Raw genomic sequence first — 19810 nt, 5'->3', positions numbered from 1 at the left:
CAAAGTAAAAGAGGAAAAAGATGCACTATAAAAATGTATGCATAATAAAATTTGAGTGGCTAGATTAATATTAAATGAAATAAACTTCAAAAAAGAAGTACTTTCAGACTTTAAAAAGATACTACACAATGATAAAAGAGGCAAGCTTCAGTCTAAGCACAGTGGCTCACACCTGTAATCCCAGCACTTTGGGAAGTTGAGGTGGAAGGATCACTTGAACCCAGGATTTTGAGGCTACAGTGAGCTATGATTGCACCACTGAGCTCCAGCCTCAGTGACAGAGTGAGAATTTTCTCTTAAAAAAAAAAAAAAAAGAAAAGAAGAGGCAAACTTTAAATGCCTGAAGCAAAAATAGCAAAAGAGGAGAGAGATAAGTCTATACTTATTGTTGTTGATATTAACTCTCCTCTTTTAACAACTGATTTAAATATTAAATAAAAAACATTAGGAATATATAAAATCTGTAAAAGAATATGAACAGCAACATCCCTTTCAAATACACATGGAACTTGCACAAAGAAAGTGATATGACTGAATTCGTCTCAATAATTTTTAGAATTCAAAATCTTATGATTTCTTTTCTTATTCTAATATAATAAAACTTTTAAAAAAGTAAGAAACCCAGAAAAATTACATATTTTGTCATATTATTACCCTTCTAAATAACATGTGTATCAGAAAAGAAATATAAGAAAATTAAGACATATTTTGAACTCACTAAAAATAACGACACAATATTTAAAAATTGGTGGATATGAATAAAACAATGTTTAAAAGAAAATTCACAGACTAAAATGATTATCTTGGAAAAATAGAACTGTTTAAAATTAGCGAACTAAGTTTCCCCTTAAGAATATAGAAAAAAATGGACAACTTAAACGTAAAATACAGAAAATGAAGTAAATAAGATGAAAGCAAAAAGATAAAATAGAAAATGCATGACAATAGAGAAAATTAAGAAAGTCCAAGCTGGTCTCTAGAAAAATTAATGCAATTGATATAACCCTAGCAAGACTAATCAAAAGAGAGAGACATGCATGTCTGCACACACAAACACACACACACACACACACACACTTAGACACATACACAGAGAGCAATAGAGAGAGAGACAGAAGAGAGAGGAAGAGAAAGAGACAAAGACAGAATTATCAATATCAGAAATGAAAAAAGGGGCTACCATTAGAGATCCTACAGATATTACAAGTACAATAAGTGACTCCCACAAACAATTATATGTTAAGATCCTAAAAATTTAGATGAAATAGCCTAATTCTGAAAACAAAAAGAAGGCTCAGTCTATTAGGTATGCTAATTCCAGGAAGTTCAATTTAGTGGTTGCCCATCAATAAATGTATTTCCTCTTTGCAAAGATTACAACAGTAATGGATAATTGAAAAGACCTACAAATCCATAGAACATATCTATATAAAGCAAAAATTAGGGTACAGCTGAATAAAGAGGAGAAAAAGTGGGCAGAAGGGAAGAACAAGAGAAAGACTGGGCAGACAAGCAAGAGATTTCCAGGCACAGCTCCCTAGGGTCTTTCTTATTTGCACAAGGTTGTCCTTCACCTCTGGATTCAACCACTAAAAATTGAGCAATAACACTTTGCTTCAGGAGAGTTCCCTAAATTTTCCAGCAGTTTTGGTGCCCCTCTGGCTATATGGCCAAAGAAGACTATCTATATGATTATGCCAAGTATAAATCATTCATGTATGCTGCCAGGGGAGTTTCAAATATTAAACATCACACAATAAACATTGTTTATCACACTGTCTATATCTTAGTCAAGAGCCAGTGCCAAACTTCCAAGCATCTATGCATGTAATTATATTATCCTAATCCAGCTGTAAAATCACTTTATCCTTTATACCCATATTAACATAATGAAGAAAAACAACATTATCTTATTAATGGAGGCATAGAAAGCATTTGGAGAATGACTTTTTATCCAAAATATATAAAGAATGTCTACAAATCAATAATTTGAAAACATGCAAAAAATTGCAGTGGACGTGAACATAAGCTTTCGTAAAATATGAATAAATGCCCCAAATCACATTAAAAGGGATCAGTACTGTTAGTTACCGGAAAAATCCAAATTAAAACCACTGTAAGATAATACTTCCTACCACTATAATTTCTAAAATTTAATAAGCTGACAATCCCCAGTGTTGAAAAGTATGTGGAATAAATTGAACACCCACACATGTCACTGATTTAGGTCAGTAAAGTGATCCAATCACTTTAAAAAACTATGTGTTCCTTATAAGAGTAAATCTACATCTATCTGTTTACCTAGTAATTCTAGAAATTTATTCAAAAGAAATGAAGACCTATATCCACAAATAGACTTACATAAAAATGTTTAAAGTAACTTTATTCATAATGATCAACTACTAAAGAGAAAATCCTAATGTCCATTAATGGTAGCTAAATAATAAACATAATTTTGCATAAACATTTTGCATAAACAATTTTTGCACAAAGAAATTATGATATATTGGTACTTGGAATACTTCTTAGCACTATGAAAGATCACACCCTTGATACATGCTATAACATTGATGAATCTACAAAATATTATGCCAAGTGAAAGAGGCTATACACTAAAAAATACATACTGTACAATTCCATTTATATGAAGCTAAAGAAGAGGCAAAAGTAATCTGCATAATGTAATTGAGAGAAGTAGTTGCCTAATGTTGCATTAGGGATCTTCCTGGGGTGATAGATTATTCTATGTCTCGATTGAGAAGGCTGGTTACACATTTGACAAAATTTATTGAAATTATACATTTAAGATCTGTGCATTTCACTGGTTGCAAAACTTATCTCAATACTAAGGAGAAAACATTGTAAAAGATACTAAATTGCAATATGTTAAAAGAAATAAGACAGTTACAAATAATACCTTTATGGTTCTATTCATGTAAAGAAATACAAGAAAAGATCAGGGGGGAAACTTTCTGGAATGATAGAAAAAATGTTCTATATTTTGATTGTTATGGTGGCTCTATGGGTAAATATATCTGCCAATACTCCATCATAATGTCCATTTAATATATGTAGCTTTTACTTATGTTAATTTTACCACAATAAAAAGAAGAAAATCTTAACCCTAAATGTATATTGGAAAAGAGAGACTTAGAAACACTGTTCTGTGTATTGATATCAAGAAGTTAAAGAGCAGCAAATTAAATTCAAATGATATAGAAGGAAGAAAGTAAAGGAGATAAGAACAGAAATTAATGATGTAGAAAACAACTTGTGGTAGAGAGAATGAACAAAATCAATAGTTCTTTTTTTTAAGTGAAAAAAGCCATTAAAATGACAAACCCCTGCCAAAAGTAATCAAGAAATAACAAGAAAAAGAAAACGATCAGTATCAGGAAAAAAGAGGTATATTAATATTGATCCTTCAGATATAAAAAAGGATCATAACAGCGTTATCCCAATACATTTTAAATGACTCGGTGTGCTATGTCCATGTCTTGAAAAATCAAACAATTAAACTGCAGGTTCAGTACACTCTTCCCTTGTATAGCAGCAGATGTTTAAAAAAGTACATTCTGGCTAGAGTATACTGAATACAACTGGGGACTTATAATTCACTGATACTTTTGTATTGTTTTTATTTGTAAAACTGTTTTATTGAAATATAGCATGTACATAGAAAAAAGGCACATTTTATCATCATATTACAAGATGAATTTTTACAAAATGATCACACCCACCTTGCTGGAGATACAGTAATGAATAAGTTATGAATATTATTCTCCTGTCTGTGATACATTATTTAAATCTGTTTTTCCCCATGAATACTTTCTTGTTCTAATGTCCTCAAGGCTTATACTCTGGTCTTTCCTTCTAATTCTTGTGAACTCATCTGCTCTAAATAAAACACAATTTTCTAGCTATCTTCCTTTTTCTATGTAATTGAAGAAAATCAGTTGGTACCACTACATTAATGACCATTTTTCTCTACTCAATGATCTCTCCTAAGATTATTTGAAGTCTTCATATTTCTCAAAATCTTGATTCTCATGTGTTCACCTTAATTCTCAGATGGAGGCTTGAGGTGGGAGATCTTTAAATGGGACCCTCATTAATGTAAGCCATCAATCTGTAAACCAACCTCTACTGGTCATCTGCACCAGTTTCTCTCTCTCTCTCTTTCTATGTGTGTCTCTCTCAGCATCTCTCTCTCTCAGGAAATATACATCCTTCTGCCTGTGGCTAGTTCATTATGCACCTTTGTTCTGAGTCTTACTCTCTTTCTTCTCAGGAAACATACCTATATTATCCCTTCTGTTTCTTTTATTTTCATTTTGCCACATCATGTCAGATTGTAACATAAAACCAAATCAAAGCAAATATCTCTAGACTCCACTCCTTACTTTAGCTGCAGTTCTATCTCTCTCCTTCTATTCACAGATTTCTTAAAAGACAGAGGAATGCGTTTTCTGTTTCCTCTCCCACTTAAATAGCTTATATTTTATTGAAACAAATATATGCCTGCACTTCACCAATTTTTTACTTACTAAGGACATCAGTGACCTCTGTGCCTTGATGCCAGTAGATATATTTTAGTTCTCATTTTACTTAACCACTCATAGAATTTCATAAATTGAATATGATCCATTTATTTAAATTTGTTTCCCTTAACTTGAATAACTACTTTTTAGTCTTTCTTAAATTACTGTGGATCCTCCCCAGAAACTTAAAACAGCAGATAGGAGTTTTGAAGATTAGAGTTATTCAGGGTTAGTGTTAGGGTCTATTTTCTTGTCAGTCTACTTCATTTCCCCAAGATTAAAGGTTTCAATTGGTAACTTATATGGTGTTATTTCCAAGTTTTTATCACTAGACTAAGATTTTTTTGCTCTGAACCACTAACTCATATACCCAAATATTTTCATGACATCTTCACTTAGAGATTTAACAAGAATCTCAAAATCAACATGTTCAAAACTGAACTCAAGATCTCATGTCCCAACTTTGGTCAATCTCCTGCATCTCCTTTCTTAGTGAATTCCATCAGTCGATCCTCCTTTCTCTCACCTCCAATATGCAAAATCTGAACAACCTTACCTCCTAAGTATCTTTGGTAGTCACTGAATAAACGACTCCAGTAAAACATGGCACCAAAAGAGCCTGTAAGATGTTTGGGGCTGAAACAGGGGAATAGAATGTTGTGAACTCTGGCTTTGATATAAGTAAGCATAGATGTTTTAAACTTTATTTTAAAAATCAGCTTTGGAAATGCTTACATTTTTGTCACTTTTTTGGTTTTTGGTTTTGTTTTCTTATTGGCAATGAGGTGGTTTAGTTCCTGAATCATGATCCAGTCTTCTGAATTGCTTGGCAGCTCTGGGGGTCAGTTCTGTGGCATTGTCTTTGATTGCACTTACCGAAATTTTAGATTTTCTCATCCTGTTGAAATACATGATATTTGACCCATATATAGAATTCTGGATCAGAAACTTCATGAACTCAAAGATAGATCGTGGTTTCCAGGCAACCACAGCATATACTTACTTTAAAAAGTAATGGTTCAATGACAACTTGAATCATCTGATAGTTGAGTAGCTTATAGAGTTCTAAAGCTCTATACTTCTAAAAGTTCTCTCAAAAGAACTATACTCTTTGATCTAAATGCTTACACAGTTGAATCTGGCTTAATGAGGCTTTCAGGGACATCAAAATTATGTTATATTTAAATCTTATAATGGAAACCAATTGCAACAGTTTACTAAATATGTGCACCACGACTATTTTTATTCCAACTTCAAGTAACATATTTGAGGCATTATCTTTGTACACTCGTGTGTGTGTATATACATATGGCATATGACGTATATGACAAGATAATTAGAATTATGTTTAAAGCTATGCATAAGGTTGTAAAACTCCTGCTTCTGTTCTGCTCTTCATAGAAAAATGTCTCAAAAGCTTATTAATAGAAATAATAATAGCTAACATTTATTCAAATCCTACTAGATACAAGGTACTTTGCTAAGGGATTCCCATATATTACTTCATTTAGTTTTCACAAAACACCTGTGGAATAGGTGCTATTAATAACTGTATTTTCCAGACGAGAAAACTGAGGCTTAGCAAAGTGAAATAATGCTGCAACATTCAAAGGCTAATACATAAGTAGAGCCGTGATTTAAGTTTAGGAAAATACTCTGACTTCACAGTTTACAATCTTTACCTTTAGCCTATCTTACACGCAAAGAATTGCCCATTCAAGGTGTTGCTTCCTCATCATACTTTCTTTCTTTCTCTCCTCTCTGGTTCATATTCATATACCTCCACTAAATCTGCTGCTTTAATGTTATCAAAGAACCCCGTGTTGCCAAAATGCAATGGCTTCCTCAAATTCCTCAACTTTAAGGCAATTTATAATAAAATTCAAGATCTCCATTTATAAAAAGTACTCTTGCTTGACTTCTGTGATACAGCATACTATTTCGTTGTTCTTTCTTCTTTGCCTACATTTCTTCCTCCTTTACCTAAATTCTAAATGTTTTAATGGCTTTCTTCTTTTTAATTCGACACTCTCTTTTGGTGACTTTAACTCATATTGCTTACATAACATCTATATTCTGATAGATCCCAATCTATACCTCTTTACCTCATCTAGACTTTCTATGGAAGTCTAAATGTGTATATCCAAGTGCCTACGTGACCTTTCCACTCAGAAAAGATAGAGATCTCAAACGTGACGTACGTAAGCAGAACTTTGAATTCTGCTCCTGGTCTCACCCTCACATCTGCTTCACCTGCAGCCTTCTCCATCTCAATTCTTGGTAACAATTTCTTTCAAGTTTCTCAGGCGAAAACCTAGAATCTTCCTTGACTGCTATCTTTCATTTACACCCCACATCCAAAGTGTCAAGGAATCTTACTGGATTTACATTCAGAATGTATTCAGCATCTGACAACTTATTAGCACCTCCTCTGCTATCACTCTGACCCAAGCCAACATTATCGTTGGCCTGAATTTCTGCAGTTAGTGTGTAAATTGGTTTCATGCCTCCAACCTTTCCAACACAAGATCTATTCTAAACATAGCAACTGGAGTGAATTTTGTAAAAAGTCAGTTAAATAAAGTCATTCCCTGCTCAAATTCTCCTGACATTTTTCTGTCTTACTCAGAGTATGTGACAAAGTCTTTACAATAACCCTGTAGACTTGCAACCCTCAGACTTCCCTGAACTTATCATTATTCTCTCCTTCTGACTCTCTTTAGCCACATACACGTGCTTCCATGCTATTTATCAAATATGTCAAGCATGCTCGTGCCTTACGTTCTTTGCACTGACTGTTCACTCTTCCTGGAAGTCTCCTCCAAATCCAAATGATTTTCTCTCTCTTCCTTAGAGTATTCGCTCAGATCTCATCCTGTCAAAGAGGCCTACCCAGCCACCCTAATTAAAAGTGAAGCTTGCACCCCCACTCATATCTCTTCAGCCCCATGCTGCCCTATATTCCATAACACTTTTCAGTTCCTAACATATCCTATAATTTATCATTTTTATTATTTATTTTCTAATGCCCTCTGCAAAAAAAGTAAGCTCCACAGGGGCAGAAAATTATGTCTGTTTTGTTCACTACCGTACTCCAAGTGCCTGGAATAGTGTCTGGCATATAGTAGTGTGATATACAGCTGACCCTTAAACAACGCAAGTTTGAGCTGGGCAGGTCCACTTACATGTCAATTTTCTTGTGCCCCTACCATCGCTGAGATAGCAAGACCAACCACTCTTCTTCTTCCTCTCAGCCTACTCAAAGTGAAGACGGCTAGGATGAAGATCATTATTATGACCCACTTAATTAATAGTAAATATATTTTTTCTTCTTATGGTTTTCATAGTTACATTTTCTTTTGTCTAGCTTGCTTTATTGTAGAAACACAGTATATAATACATATAACATATAAAATATATTAATCAACTATTTATGTTATCAGTAAGGCTTCCAGTCAACAGTACTCCATCTTGTTCAAGGGCCAACTGTATTCACGTACACATATACATATACATAAATGTACATGTATATATGCAAAAATTATATATAATTTACACCCTTGTTTCCTTATGCTCTTCCAATCATGTACATATATATATACTAAATAAATAACTGAATGAACTCATAAAGTAGAAGGAGAAAAAAGTCAGGGCCAAGAAAAATAAAAGAAAAATACAAATGTATCAATATTATAGGCTCAAAGAACATATTTTACCAGTTCTAAAGCAGTGGCACTGAAGATCTCAGGTACTCATGTGTGCATTTATCCTTTGTCTGTTATCAAGATGTAGCTAAAGGACCATTGGAGCTTTGGTTTGAGTAACAGTCTACCACAGTGCTGATGCAGAGTTTGGCCTAAGAGTAGGTGGATCCAGTGTGTGAATATGCTGGTAGTATTAATAAATAAGTCACCTGCTGGGAAACACACACACACACACACACACACTGCACAGGTTCCCACTCATATTCATAGTTCAAATGAAGTCTCGTAGTACACCTCTAGTGAGCAGTGAGTCATGTCTCATTTGACTTGGCAATAAACTAGCACAAGCAAGTTCAGTGTTAGAAGAGAATTTGGATAACGTTTTAACTCTCCTGAGCTTCAACTTTCTCAGTATTATTATAAAAGGGCAATAACAGTGATACCAAGACCATTAGAGGTTAGGAAGATTAAAGTAAATAACATGTAGGAAACAATATTTATGATATCTTAATGTGAGAAATTCTCTTTAGGCTTAGGGTATCAGGCCAGTTAAAGGTTGAAAATACACACCTCGCTTGCACTGTCATCTTCCAAGTCACCCCGAATCTCTGGAGCCCGGTGCTGTTCTTACAATGCTTCTTAATACAGTGGAGATAAACTCTGGAAACAATATACTATTTATTTTACAATGTTTTCAAAAGCTGATTCTGATATAGGTATGTAATTATGAACAGTAAATAGCAATTTATGCTCTCTTTTCCTTATTCTCTAGTAATAGATCAAATCATTTAGTGTCCCATCAAATTAGGGAAAAAAATGAGAACATTAAGTCCAGTCAAGTAAAATGGAAGGTTTTTAAGATAATGTCTTTTGTGGGAATATGGATGGAGCTGGAGGCTAATATCCTCAGCAAGTTAACGCAGGAAGAGAAAACCAAATACCACATGTTCTCACTTATAAGCAGGAGGTAAATGATGAGAACTTGTGAACATGAAGAAGGAAATAATAGACATTGAGGTTTATTGGAGGGTGGGAGGAGAGAGAGGAGCAGAAAAAATAACTATTGGGTACTAGGCTTAATTCCTGGTGCATGAACTAATCTGTACAACAAATCCCTGTGACATGAGTTTACCTATGTAACACACCTTCACATATATCCTTGAACCTAAAATAAAAGTTTAAAAAATGGAAGACTTTTTACGTAAACTTTCACATTGTTCTGCTATGATGATAAAGCTGATGAAGGTGAACCATGAATCTCCTGGTATCAGAGAGACGAGGGTTCTATTCCTGGCTCTCTGGTTATCATCTGTCTGATTTATGTAGGCTGCTTCACTTCTCAGATTTTCAGCAATTTGTTGTCCTTTCTCAACATGAGTTTTAATAATATCTGTTTCACAAAAATTGTGGATATTAAATGAACTGTTGTATGTGAAAGTGCTCAGCACCTACTGTGAGACTAGGAAGTGTTGAGTCTTTCCTTCCTCTCTTCATCTCTATTCTTTTTTCACTGCCTAATCCTTCATATTTTAATGTACCTATGCCGACGATTGTGTTTCTTATTCAGAACTTGCTTTGGAGTATTTGCCTTCTGGTTTGATTCTCTGTTACAGTTCTAGCCTCTGCTTTGTTGTGGGGATTGAGGAAAGCTCAGTCTTCCAGCCGCCCTGGATGTTAGGCTCCCTTTATTATCCGTCAACACTGATGAGACAGAGACCCCTCAGATACAAATTCAGCTTTTCTGCCTTCTTTCACCCCAGGCTTTAATTGGGTCTCAGTTTTATTGTCCAGTCTTTGTAAATAAATGTCTAGCATCAAAGTGCACCTTTATCTGGCAAATGGGAAAAGATGATGTCTTAATTTCCCACTCCGTTTTGTTTTCTAGATTCCATGGAGACAGTTATTTCATAGTGATCTGAATCTGTCCTCTGAGTAGGTGAATTTCTGTGCTACCTTGAGCTGGACTATTGATGCATACTTAATTTTGAAAGAACACAAATATGGAAGGAGGATATGAAACTGAAAATTATGTGTGAACATTAAGGCCCACCAAGCTGGAGGTTGAGAGATTGAACAGAATCATACAGGTTCAGGGAAAAATCTTGAAGTTGGCAAAGAAAACCAGAATTTAGGGGCCAGGTATTAATATTTCATGTATGAAAAGGTATAGAAAAATAACCTTGAAAAACTGTTTTATCCTTTAGGTTACTTTCACTAGTTGCCCAGGTTGTGCTGTAAGCCTGGCTTAGAGGGCCGGATATGATTTAGATGGCAATGGGATTAGCAACCTCTTGTGAAGACAAAGATCATGTACATTCACTCATTCGCCCCTTTGTTCATTCAGTGAAAGGAACATAATCTAAGCCCCAAGAGATCAAGGACTTGCCCTGCTTTGTTTTCTCCTATCTCCCCAGCTTCTACAAGAGTGCTGGGCATGTTATAAATATGTGTTTAAGAAAAGAATACTTGTCACAGAGGATTGATATTTTGGGGTTTCATCCTAAGTACAGGGAGAACCTTCTGTTTAGGACTTTACCCTCCCTACTATGTCTATTCCAAAATCACACATCCTGACAAGGTTGTGCCCCTCTCAGCACCTGCCACATCTTAGACAAAAGTCTTGACCGGGAAGACAAGCACATCATCCTCATTGAAAAGGGCTGGATGCTCTGATTAAGCACAGTTTTGTGACATTCTGGGGATAATGAAAGGCCAGGATCTCATGGCCACTGTTCAGCCAAAGGAAAAGGGCCTTGCAGACCCGTTGTGTGTCATTGACAGTGTGGCTGAATGCTACAAATCAGAATGAAGGGTTGCAAAGCACAGCTCAGAAATTTACAGGGTCTGCCTGGAAATGAGACAGACATTCAACAATTTATCATGGCACTCACTATGCTTGCTTCAAGGCAGAAGGAACCATAAATACAGAGGACGAGAGTGAATCTGAAGTTTGAGCATTTTAATTCAGAACAAATAAGCATGTGGGCCTTATAGAGGCCATTGTCTCCTGGTGATTTCTTTGATTGTCATTCGTCATCTTTCTGGCAGCTAATGTGGAGGCACAGCGCCAAGTCTGTATAGGGGTACAGAAGCAACCTTGCTCTTAAATTTCAATTGTACAAGACCTAGGAAAAAAGATTTTAGAGGTCAACTTGCCTAGCCCCTGTTTTATTCAGGTAAAATTAAATCACCAAGGATATTTGGTTTTCCGCTACTCACATGACTCAAAATTCTCCTTATTCTTTATTCCACTGTAGTTTTGTTATGCTGTGCAGCAAGTTGAATTTGATAGTTAATCATGGTTTCTCTTGTTTCATTATAAATTTAGTTTTTGAAGGACATCAAATAAATTGCTTAACATCTTCCTGGGAATAGAGGTAGAAAGCATATACTTTTAAAGTTAGCAGTGATGCCATCTCTTATTTTTTGGCTTTTTTTTTAAACTTCTATTCAGTAAACATAAAACATTACCATTTTCCAGGTTGTATGTAGAAGACAGAGTTCCATAATGAATCCATATAGCCTGTGGATTCATAGTTTAGCTAGCCTAACCTTTTAGGAGAAATATACACGTAATCCAATAATACCACAACATAAAAGGGTCATAAACAGGGATCTATGGAAGGTCGGAGAAGTAAACCTTCGACCACTAATCCCTGGGGGGCTAGGAAGTGGTGGAAAAGTAGCACATTTCTATACAGCCACTTTGATATAGTTGAATTAATGGGGTTGTTTTGACCTTGTGACTATTTGATTGGCCAGCCTGATGCTTCAAAATGTAAACACATTATTAAAATATTACCAAGAGTAGTTACAATAGATGTTGCTAAATCTCATATTTCCTGAGTCTATCCATGACCATATCTTCACATTCCTCCTTCAGTGGTGGATAGTGGCAAGGCTATGGGGTAGAGTTTGAGGATGGGCTGCCAGTCCCATGAAGAGTAAGGATTTTTGTGGCTCACGCCTGTAATCCCAGCACTTTGGAAGGCAGAGGTGGGCAGATCACGAGGTCAGGAGATCGAGACCTTCCTGGCTAACATGGTGAAACCCGCCTCTCTACTAAAAATACAAAAAAATTAGCCGGGCGTGGTAGCAGGCACCTGTAGTCCCAGCTGCTCAGAAGGCTGAGGCAGGAGGATGGCGTGAACCTGGGAGGCCAAGTTTGCAGTCAGCCGAGATCGCACCACTGCACTCCAGCCTGGGTGACAGAGTGAGACTCCGTCTCAAAAAAAAAGAGTAAGGATTTTTGTGTTTCAAGCTCTCTCTCTCTCTCTCTCTATATATATATATGTCTATATGTGTATATATATAGTTTTTTGAGAAATAATTTACCTATCATGAAGTTCACCCATTTAAAGTGTTCAATTCAGTTGTATTTAATATATTTATAAAGGTGAAAACCAACACCATAGTCTTTTACCATAATTTTAGAACATTTTTATCACTCCAAAAAAATTATACCCATTAATAGTCACTCCTCTATCCCTCCCACCCTACACACACACACACACACACACACACACACACCCCTATCCCTCGCCAGCCAGTAATCTCCTTTCTGTCTCCATAGGTTTGCCTATTCTGGACACACTATATAACGTGTTCTTTTTCAACTGGCTTTTTTTTCACCTAGCAGAATGTTTTTGAAGTTTATCTATGTTGTTGCATGTATCAGTATGTTATTTCTTTTTATTAGCAAATAATATTCTATTTTTTGAGTATATGACATTCGTTTATCCATTACTTGGTTAGTGAATGATTTGTTTCTAGTGTTTGTCTATTATGAATATGAATAATAATGAGTAATGCTGCTCACTAACATTTATATGCAAGTTTTTGTAAAGATAGTTTTTATTTCTATTGGGAATATACCTAAGAGTCAAATTTGTAGATCATATGTGAACTCTATGTTTAACATTTGAGGAAATAAGGTTACTGTACATATAATTTTAATGCTGAAAGTATACAGGTTTTTTGTTTTTAGGGTTTACTGAAATGTCCATGTAATGCAGCCAAGTAAAGAAGCTATATGCTCATTGTATTGGGTCTTACAAATGAGTAAGAATCACATTTTTCAAAGGATGAATAAGACACAGTGCTTCCAACAGAAAGTTCGTGGCTCAGAAGGGGAGACAGATCTTGATGTTGCAAGGTGCGAGGAAGCATAAGAGAGAAGGCAGAGGGGGTGTGGGCAGGAAGGCCAAGAAAAACATCTTGAGATGGAATATTGTCAGCAGTCAGAAACTGATGGGGAAGGGGAAGGAAGCAAGAGATCATCGTATGCCAAGGCATGAATTGGGTGTAAAGGTGTGGTGTATTCACAGGAAGTCAAAAAGCACAACACGAACGGGAGACTAATGTAGAAAGAGGTGGCAGCCAATGAGTCTGAATAATCTCAGACCTAGAAACATGCCTCAAGGGAACTATTTTCCACTTTTTTTTCCCTTTTATCCATGAAAGGAATAAGAAACAAAAACAACTACAAAGCACTTTGAAAAAAAGAACTGCCTATGAAAAAGTTTATTATTATTAAAGCGTTAATGGAAAAAGCAATACTGTATTTTCAATTCAAACAATATTCCTTTACTTTTTATTCTTAAAAGTCATAAATGCCTGTTGTAGGAAAATCGGAAAATACTGGAGTATAAAATAAAAATCAATAGTAACCTTACAATCCAGAAACAACCAATTTTAACATTTTAGAATCTACCTATATTTATTTTTATATTATAGCAGCTTATACAGTGAGAACTTTAAATGCAGTTACATTTATAGAGATTAAATTATAAAAATTGTTTTAGTTGCTGTTTACAATTAATACTAGTTTATAAGCATTTTTCTGATTTACATATTATCCAAGAACAAGATTATTAAGACAACATAGAATTTCACTACAAGAAAAATTAGTTGATGAAATCTCTTACATATGGTCATTTATGACATTTTTTATCTCAACATAATCTATAAATGTTTTGATATCAGAAATAATTTCTTGACATAGTTAATTGTTCACTAAAATGATTTCTAACTATATTAATTGAAAGAAGTATTAAAAAATAAAACTATTCTTCGAAAAGAGAAAAATATTTTCTGTATTTATCTGGACCTTGCAGGAAAGAGACTTTCTAGGTATACATAAATACAGTGAAGACAGTTGCAAAGTCAATAAATAATGACTTTGATTACATTAAAAAATGTAACAACAAAACATTCAAAGAAAAATTAAAAATAAAGAAAACCCAAGGAAAGTATTCACAAAATATTCGGAAGAAGTACTGGAATGAAGTGTTGCTATTCTTAGTGTGTACAGAACTCGTATGTATTGTAAGTAGTGGTAGAGAGCCACTAATATAGTAATAAAGTGGGCAAAGGGTATGAACCGCCATTTCTCAAAGAAAGTCAAAGACCTAATAAACATATATATTTTTTATTATTATTATTATACTTTAAGTTTTAGGGTACATGTGCACAATGTGCAGGTTACATATGTATACATATGACATGCTGTTGTGCTGCACCCACTAACTCGTCATTTAGCATTAGGTATATCTCCTAGTGCTATCCGTCCCCCGTCCTCCCACCCCACAAGAGTCCCCAGAGTGTGATGTTCCCCTTCCTGTGCCCATGTGTTCTCATTGTTCAATTCCCACCTATGAGTGAGAATATGCGGTGTTTGGTTTTTTGTTCTTGCGATAGTTTACTGAGAATGATGATTTCCAACTTCATCCATGTCCCTACAAAGGACATGAACTCATCATTTTTTATGGCTGCATAGTATTCCATGGTGTATATGTGCCATATTTTCTTAATCCAGTCTATCATTGTTGGACATTTGGGTTGGTTCCAAGTCTTTGCTATTGTGAATAGTGCCGCAATAAACATACGTGTGCATGTGTCTTTATAGCAGCATGATTTATAATCCTTTGGGTATATACCCAGTAATGGGATGGCTGGGTCAAATGGTATTTCCAGTTCTAGATCCCTGAGGAATCGCCACACTGACTTCCACAATGGTTGAACTACTTTACAGTCCCACCAACAGTGTAAAAGTGTTCCTATTTCTCCACATCCTCTCCAGCACCTGTTGTTTCCTGACTTTTTAATGATTGCCATTCTAACTGGTGTGAGATGATATCTCATTGTGGTTTTGATTTGCATTTCTCTGATGGCCAGTGATGGGAGCATTTTTTCATGTGTTTTTTGGCTGCATAAATGTCTTCTTTTGAGAAGTGTCTGTTCATGTCCTTCACCCACTTTTTGATGGGGTTGTTTGTTTTTTCCTTGTAAATTTGTTTGAGTTCATTGTAGATTCTGGATATTAGCCCTTTGTCAGATGAGTAGGTTGTGAAAATTTTCTCCCATGTTGTAGGTTGCCTGTTCACTCTGATGGTAGTTTCTTTTGCTGTGCAGAAGCTCTTTAGTTTAATTAGATCCCATTTTTCAATTTTGGCTTTTGTTGCCATTGCTTTTGGTGTTTTAGACATGAAGTCCTTGCCCATGCCTGTGTCCTGAATGGTAATGCCTAGGTTTTCTTCTAGGGTTTTTATGGTTTTAGGTCTAACGTTTAAGTCTTTAATCCATCTCGAATTGATTTTTGTATAAGGTGTAAGGAAGGGATCCAGTTTCAGCTTTCTACATATGGCTAGCCAGTTTTCCCAGCACCATTTATTAAATAGGGAATCCTTTCCCCATTGCTTGTTTTTCACAGGTTTGTCAAAGATCAGATAGTTGTAGACATGCGGCATTATTTCTGAGGGCTCTGTTCTGTTCCATTGATCTATATCTCTGTTTTGGTACCAGTACCATGCTGTTTTGGTTACTGTAGCCTTGTAGTATAGTTTGAAGTCAGGTAGTGTGATGGCTCCAGCTTTGTTCTTTTGGCTTAGGATTGACTTGGTGATGCGGGCTCTTTTTTGGTTCCATGTGAACTTTAGTTTTTTCCAATTCTGTGAAGAAAGTCATTGGTAGCTTTATGGGGATAGCACTGAATCTATAAATTACCTTGGGCAGTATGGCCATTTTCATGATATTGATTCTTCCTACCCATGAGCATGGAATGTTCTTCCATTTGTTTGTATCCTCTTTTATTTCATTGAGCAGTGGTTTGTAGTTCTCCTTGAAGAGGTCCTTCACATCCCTTGTAAGTTGGATTCCTAGGTATTTTATTCTCTTTGAAGCAATTGTGAATGGGAGGAAAAGAGAACTAATAAATATTTTAAAAATTGTTTTTTTACTTGGTGTCAAAGCAAGCATATCAATAGAAGTGGGATCTTATTATTTTGTATATGTAATTAGCAAATTTAAAATCCAATAATTTTTTACTCAACAAGGCGTCGCTAAAATGTGTATTTACTGCTCTGTTAGTATAATTGCAATGGTCCAGACTTTCTTGTAAGCAGTTTGACGACATGCAGTACATGTCTTTGAATTGTTTATGCTCATTGATGCAATCTAAGGATGTTTTTAGCATCTGTAACAAAGATTGATGACCAAAGATATTCATGTCTGGCATTTGTATACTATATCATGTATTTTCATTATCACAAAATAATTACTGTAAAGAATACAAAACAAATCATGAAATGTATACATACATATGTATAATGCTATGTTGTTTTTCTATTAAAAGTGATACTTGAAAGAATATTTTCTAACGTGGGCTAATTCACATTATATATGTGAAAAGACAGAATACAAAACTACTTATAAAGTGTTATACCAACTTTAAAAGCATAAGCAGAGAAAAAGACTTAAATGAAACATATTTGTGATGTTAATATTGGTTTCTTCAAGGAATTAAGCTACTGTTAACTTAGCTTTCTTCTCTCTATTTCTTAAATCCTGTTCTTCATCCTGGAAAGGTAAGAAGAGTGTATACCTTGGAAGCCTTGTGCAAGGAGATGCCCGTAGAATATGTCTGGAAATATATCAGGAATGTCTCCTTAATTCTTTGCTTTTCAGTGTTTGGCAGGTCCTGAATTTGCCATGCATCCTAAATGCGAGGATTATACTTTTGTCTTGTGTTGATCCCTGCTTGATGGGGCATCCTGTCTACTTCGTGGCAGCGTATCACCTAGGGTCAGAGCTTGTCCCCATAGTTTCAGTTGACACAATCCTGCTTATTATGGATAAGTTCCTTAAGACTGGGGATAGCCCCACAAAGTGGTCTGCTATCTTCATTTGCTGCTCCAGAGTGATTGTGTAATTGGGGGATGGGAGTTGTTGTGTCATATATCTTCCTGGATTTTAATTTTCATATATCTAAAGTGAATATTTTGGGAGACGTTTCAGGGCATTGAAAAGTGTAGTGAATTGTGAGGTAATAAAAATGGGGCGGGACTGTATTACAAAAAAACTTCTTTGTGTCACACATAATACTAAGGCTTTTTAATTTGAGGTGATAATCCTGCTAATAGGTATTATGTCCATAGAGAACATTGCACTTTTCATATGAGCTGTCATTCAATGATCATTGTAACCCTGGAGGTAAATGCTAGTTTCCCAAATTGCTTCTCAGTCCCCTAATGGCTGAATCTATTTCGTAATTATCTGTATCTCTATCACCTGGCTAATGCTTAGCCCTAAGTATCTGTGAAAAGTCCCAGGGATAGTAAGTGACAGCCTGTAAATTTAATGGTAGTCTGTATAATTTCAAAAGTAGAATGTTTAGACTTTTCTGTTTGGCCAAGGGGAGGTCATTTCTCAAAAACTACCTCCTCACTGAAGAGCAAAGGACACTGGCTTTCTAACCTAATTGTGAATTAAAATCTGAGATCTCGCCACCAGCTGGATGAGTTGGAGTTCTTAGGGGGTGGAATGAAGACAAGCAGAGGAAGGAGATCAAAGGTCTGAACTTTTAAAACCTTCCCTGGTGAGGTGGGAGCAGCTGATGAAACCACTGGCAGGCAAACCTCCTTGCACTTAACTGCAAAGTGCTCTGATTTGGTGATCTGAAGGAAGACCTGCTATAATTGACACATAACCAGATGGAAAATAGTATCTATGTGATTTCAGGAAAATGTAGGGACACATTTTACCTTTAGAATTGTGCTGTATAATACAAATAGAATATGTGCCACATATGTAATTGTAAATTTTCTAGTAGCCACATTAAAAAGGTGAAAATAAAAAAGCAGGTGAAATAATTATTTTTAATAACATATTTTATTTAACTCACTACATCTAAAATTTTATCATTTCAGCATGTAGTTGGTATAAAAAATATTAATGAACAATTTAACATTTTTTTCAGAGGAAGTCTTTGGAATCTGGTGTGTGTTTTACACTTACGGTGCATCTCACTTTGAACTAGGCACATTTTGGGTGCTCCCATGTGGCAAGTGGCTCCTGTATTGTATGGTACAGATCCAGATTCCATGCTTTGCTCTTGAAATCTAAAGCCTGGGGCTCAGACTTGCTTGGGAACACAATATAATTTGGGCTGTGCAAAAGGCCTCTATGGATGATGTACATTTTTGTGCTTTTAAACTTTGAAGTTCAAAAAGCTTTTTCATATACACTATGTCATTTAATCATCAGTCATCTAATCAACCATCAACTAAGTTGTATTAGTTTCCTGGGGCTGCTGTAAAAAAGTTCCACAAACTGAATTGCTTAAACAACAGCAATATAGTGTCTCGTAGTTCTGGAGGTCAGGAGTCTAAGATCAAGGTGTTCACAGAGCCATCCTTTCTCTGAAGGTATAAATTCCATCCCACGCTCCAATCACACAATCACTCTGGAGTAGGAGATAGAGACTTGCTTCAGGTCTCTCTCCTAGCTTCTGGTAGTTTCTTGGCTTGTGGCAGCATGATTGTTATCTGCACATGGTGTTTTTGCTGTATGTGTGTCTGTGTCCAAATTTTCCTGTGCTATAAGGACAATAGCCATATTGGATTAGGGGCCTACCCCACCCCAGTATAATCTCATCTTAACCTAACTAATTACGTCTACTGAAAACCTATTACCAAATAAGGCACATTCTGAAGTACTGGGGTCAGAACTTAAACATGTGAATTTTGAAGGGACACATTCAACCCATAACACAGGCTTGAAGAAGCAATCACCAATTACTCTGCCTTAGTCTGACTGATTTTGCGCTATTAGCTGCACATAGTGTGTGTGTCCATGTACATCTGGGTCTGAGTTTGTGTATATATATTTCTTCTCATTTTCTCGGGGACCTTCTCATGACTGCAGCTTCTATGCATTCTTCAGCACATAGTAGGCACTGAATACATGTTTGCTGAAAAACAGAATGAAAAAGCAGATTTGTGGCAAACTAAGACCCATGTTTGTGGTGCTATTACCACATTAGGGAGGTGTGTACCTTTTATGACATGTCTTTGCTTTGGCTGGAATCCCCTGTTTTCAGTGCTTTATAATATTTATTATAAATTCCATCTGGATGGAAACTTGGCTAAGCTTCTTGACCTTGAGCTTTTAATTGATAGTATGCTTATTGGAGAATGCAAAATATGAGTTCTAGTCTTTGTGATGCTCTTTTATGCCCGTATAATTTACAAATAGTGATGCCACAAAGGGCTCTTTCTGACCTCATTA

The 19810-nt window shown here is 35.6% G+C and overlaps 1 long non-coding RNA gene across 2 annotated transcripts in view; it reads right to left on the bottom strand.

The window, feature by feature from the left end:
* The window catches only part of LOC130540546 (uncharacterized), a 65969-nt gene that overhangs the window by 6833 nt on the left and 39326 nt on the right, over nt 1-19810 (bottom strand). The window contains exons 3-4 of one of the 2 annotated variants that reach the window (XR_008954536.1): nt 11465-11610; nt 11190-11370 (exon numbers count right to left, since the gene is read on the bottom strand). This is a non-coding gene — a long non-coding RNA (uncharacterized LOC130540546). Of the gene's footprint in view, nt 1-11189; nt 11371-11464; nt 11611-19810 lie in introns of those variants that run through there. The other variant, XR_008954537.1, reaches the window with a different exon arrangement.

The sequence above is a fragment of the Pan paniscus genome, chromosome 8 (assembly GCF_029289425.2).
Source record: "Pan paniscus chromosome 8, NHGRI_mPanPan1-v2.0_pri, whole genome shotgun sequence".
NCBI classification, from domain to species: Eukaryota; Metazoa; Chordata; class Mammalia; order Primates; family Hominidae; genus Pan; species Pan paniscus.
This window is presented reverse-complemented; position numbering and strand designations above follow the sequence as displayed.